Consider the following 5,266-nt stretch of genomic DNA (forward strand, 5'->3'; position numbering starts at 1 on the left):
TCTCCTCTTCTCTCTCTCTCTCTCTCTCTCTCTCTCTCTCTCTCTCTCTCTCTCTCCGCCCTTCCGTTTTCTTTCTCCCGCTTCTCCTTTCTCGTATCTACGAGTCCTCTCAATCTCTTTTCCTTTGTGCGAGTAGGCGCACGTGGTCTGGAGCGAGTGACCTCAACAAGAGCCCACCAGCACAAAGATTAAAAGGTAAAAAAGAAAAAAACGAAATAATGATCCGCCATGCTCGATATTATCCCGATGATAACACCGGGCCGGGTCCGCTTAGTACGCCCGTTTTGGGCGATCACTTTCGCCTTATGTTTATTTCCTTCTTTTTTCACTTCCCTTTCACTTTTCCTCTCAGTGTGTACGTACTTACGTCTTCGTTTTCTTTTTCTTTTTTTTTATTAATAATATTGTATATGTATAAGCACGCGATTTTCTACCGGGTCGGTCTTTCGTTTCGACGAAGCTCTTGTCGCGAGGTGAAGACGCGAGCGGGTGGAAATTTGCCAGAGAAAAGGGAAGAAATGACTCTTTCCTCTCTATTCTCACAATCGCTTGTCGGCACCAGTTCGTCGGATCCTCGAGCTGTCTAATAATGTACGCGATACGTCGACGGAACACCACACTCAGCGCGCGGAACTATTCGTCGCAACTTGATTCCGCCGTTTCTCGATATGATAACGAACGGAGATTGAAATTGTCTCGAGAAATAATCTATTTTTTATACGAAAAAAATTTTTCTAATCGTGCACACGCCATGACTTCGTCGTCCTTCTCTACTGCGTCGTAAACGAGCAAAAATATCAGGGTTGTTATAAAATTAGAATTCGTGAAAAATCTGAGAAATATCAGAAACATGAAAACGGTTAGGAAAATTAGGGAAAAGTCAAGGAATTTTGCAAAATTTTCTGGAAAGTTAAAATTTTTGACTTTAAAGAAGTTTAATATACGTACACGCAGAAAAATGTTTGGTTGAATCAACTGGAATTCTGATAGAAAATGAACAATCCAGAATTTTGATTAAATCTACTAGATCTGGTTATCTCAATTAGAATTCTAATGGATTTAACCAGAAATCTAGCAGACCAGAATTTTAGCTTGTTCATTTTCTACTAGACTTCCAATTAATTCAACCAAACATTTTTCTCCGTGTACATCACACCTACGCAGTTTTGGAATACTATTATCGACTTAACAATTAAATGCGAGCCATGTCAGTAACTTTAATAATAATTTACATTGCTATGTTGAATTGATTTCTCAACAAAATATGTGTGTTTAACGATTTCAAAATCAGGACGAAAATTGAAAACAAAAAAAATTCAAAATATTATTGAAAATATCAAGAAAAATTATGGAATTTTGTCCAGGAGGAGTAATGGAATGAGGAATTTGTAACAATCCTGAAATACGGAACAAAGAAGAAACGAAATGTCAATTTGCAGATATAGCATAATGTCGCGTGTATCTGACGGAAGATGAAAATATCTTCGTCGAAATAATCATTACCTGCTTGCGACGGGATAAAGTTAATTATATTTTTACACATTTTACGACCTCTAACACGCACAAGTTCGCGGAAATATTTTTACGCGCGCGTGAAGGTGTTTATTAAGTTGTCGAGAGTGCCTTAGACGCGTGCGGTGGGAATCGCGATAATGAAAGATGCGCTGCGTTTAAGCCGCGAGGATTTCTAATCGGATCACGGACGATGGTCATCGCGAGAAATTTCGCGCCCGCGTTCGACGACCACCTCATAGATAGATCGATCAAGTGGGCATTCCGTTCGAGAGAACGGCGGGAGAAAGAGAACAATTATATGGCGATCGCTGTGGCGCTCGAGGCGTCTCAGACGCACGGCTGGTGCTGGTGATTTTGGTCCCATATATCTATGATATATTAAATATTGTATGTTCCATGAACGATTAGGATTTAAGATTTAGGTGCGTAAGTGTGTATCAGGGACTCACGTGAGTCACCTTTAAGTTACTCCAAGAGATTTTTTTACTTTCCTCTTTCCTAAGAAGTACAAGAAAGTCAAAATAATGTCATAATATTGACCGAAACATGGAAAAAAATAGCATTAATTTGGTTTTCAATTCAATAATCGGTCAATATGACGTCAAATTGACTGATTATTTGAACTTTTTTGTTCTCCTTGAATTTTTTTCTCTTCTTACGTTTTCTTTTTTGCTGCAACGTCCACCCTGCACGATCGCGATTGCAATGCCGATCGCATCGATTTTTTATGCTTATAATTCATGGCTCTCATGTATTTTTATATTATTCATCCTTTATTCCTTTATAATAAGTTTTAATTAATTTTCAGATTAACAGAAATTTCATTCATTCCTCCGCATAAATTATCGGGAAACTGGGTCATTCTTGTATTTTTCTTTTCTTTCGCTTTCTGTCATTATATCAAATACTTTTTAAAAATATTTTAATAAGTTATTTGCGATTTTGAATTACAACATATATAAAATACAATTAATAAAGAATTTCGCGCAGTTTTAATTAAATATTAAGATTTACTAACGTTGTGTCCACGTTCGCTCACCAATCGGTTGTATATACAGATATATATATATATGTATATATATATATATATATATGTATATATATATATATATATATATACAGATATATATAAAATTATTTTATGTATTCGTTTTATTTATTTAATTGAGTTTGTTTTATAATTAAAGTAATAGTACAATCTGCCATGTGTAATGCTGGAAGCATGCATCCCAAGCAGAACAAAAATGTCATAATAACTGAATTATGACCAATAACATAAATTCGGTTAATATTCAGTCAATATGATGATACTAAATTAACATTATTTTGGCTTTCTTGTTCTTCTTGGGATTCCGTTAATGTCGATTCTGTGAGTGATATCGGTACCGTTTTAGTTCGCTTGTATATGTATATCATGGATTTAACGTTGGAGATTATTAGCGTGACTGTTTCCCGTGCGAAAGTGCAATTACGTCCATGCACTTATTAGTATTGAACTTGAATCATTTTCAGCTCGCTTTGACTGCGCAACGTTCATTGTTCAGAATCGTATAATAAATACAATGGCTGCGTTCAGTAAAAAAAAAGCAGCTTTGCAACTTGCTTTATGATTCTTTATTATGATTAATTCTTATTCTTAATTCCTTACGAATTTAGATGTACGAACCATATTAAAGAATCTTACAAGAATTACAAATCTGCTTTTTCAGCAGAACGCGGAATAAATAAGTACATTGTTATAAACGAGTAAAAAAATTGATTTGCATTTGTTTCTAAACATTTTACAAAGTAGTTTAAATTCATGACGATGAATTATTTTTTTCTTGCACAATTGTTTGCTAATGCTATTCGACATGAATTAATATTTATAACAAGTGATCATTCTTTAATAACATTCGGGCTATTAAAGAATTCAAGTTTCTTGTTTCGAATGTAGTACTTAAAGCCAAAGAATGGCGGCGTGAACGAACGAACACCGGATAGGTCTGTCGAGGAAATTAATTTGCTCGCGTAATTAGATCGTAAAGCTCACTTTAGCTGTTGAATTTCTACGCGATATATTATTTTTTTATACGGCCTGGCATAGAACGCTCATCAAATCGGAAGTAGACCGCGGCGGGATCTCAAAACACTGTTGTTTAACGTATCTAAATTAAAATTGAGAGAAATATTAAATTACAGATATTATATATCTATTAAGAAATAAAAAAATTCGGATTAATTATTTTGATTCAATTTTTTTATGTTAAACTGATATGTTTTATCAATAGTTTGAATCAATATGTAAATTCCATTGTTGCTTCACGAAATTATATAAATACATGCACGTAAAAAAAGTCTCTTTTCTTGATAAAATAATTCGATGACTTCTATGCAATTATTAAAAGTAATCTCTTTTAAGATCGTTTGCTATTTTTTGTGCCAAGTTTCACTGTATTCTGTTATAAATTTAACGGTAGTTGATTCTTTAATTCCGCGATATAAAGTACAAGGGGGTAAAGTACAAATCCAAAAGCAGGAAGACAAGAGATTTATCTTCGATCAATAGCTGCATTATAACAGAAAGAATGCAATTTGTTTAAACGGATAAAATCCAGGAGCGCGGTTAATTTTCCAACTAGATAGAGAAACGGAAAATTAAAATCGATCAAAATGAGTAAAAAACGCGAGTAATTGAATAGATTCCAATTGCGCGATATCATGTCACGGCTATTGTTGTAACCGACTGTTTATTTATTAAATTATTAAATGCTAAATTTAAATTTTATAAGACTAAGGGCTTTTTCCACTAATTTCTGGTTAAATTAATCAACGATAAACTCGCAGAAGTGCCAACAGCAGTTTAATGTATCAGAATGCCCTCTCTCTTCCTTTTCTGTGTTTAATTCTCACATTGGCAATCGTGATGATTGAGTCAACCATTGATTAGCGTTAAGTTGGTGACAAAAGCCCTAAAAAAAAAGATGGAATATTTGTTTTTTAATACAGTGTGTTTGTCAATAGACGTATTTCTTCTTTAAACTGAAATTATTTTTTCTTAACAAAAATGTAAAAAATATTGATATTTTTCATAATCTAAATAAATAAGAAAAAGACTTGGATTGACTGGATTGTTCCATCTTTCGATAAATTTCAGCTCACTATTTTATTCTTTTACTCTTTTATTCTTTTGTTTATCTAATAGATAAATTACTACACAATTTATCTGAAAATGAAACAATCGGTTCTTGTTAAAATAAATTGTAGGATTATCCTACAATTTATTTTGAAAGTTTAACTGTCAATTAATTTCAAATAGATTGCATTTAGTCAATTAATTTCAAATAGATTGCATTTTAGCAGAATTTTAATGTGAAGTTCCATATTATTCAATATTTTCATAAAAAAGAAAAATTGTCCCCTTTATCAAATACGTCCATTATCAAACATTTTAATTTATATACATATATGTACATATAAATATTTAAGGAATTTATATATTGTTATCGAATTGAGAGATTACTAATATTGAAATTTGTATAAATCAGTGCAATTTATTCTATTTTAATGAAAGAAAAAAAAGGGGGGAAGGGGCAGCAAGAGAAAATTGTGCTTCCATTTTCCCAATGATCTATGGCAATAGCAATGTAATTTGCGCTAGCAATGTGTTTATTGCACGTAAAGTTTTGTAAATATTTGTGACTAGCACGAGAGTATATCTCTTTTTATTCGATAACCGTTACTGGTTTTATATGAGCAGATATTTTATTAT

The sequence above is a fragment of the Atta cephalotes genome (assembly GCF_000143395.1).
Source record: "Atta cephalotes unplaced genomic scaffold scaffold00054, whole genome shotgun sequence".
In the NCBI taxonomy this organism is placed as follows: Eukaryota; Metazoa; Arthropoda; class Insecta; order Hymenoptera; family Formicidae; genus Atta; species Atta cephalotes.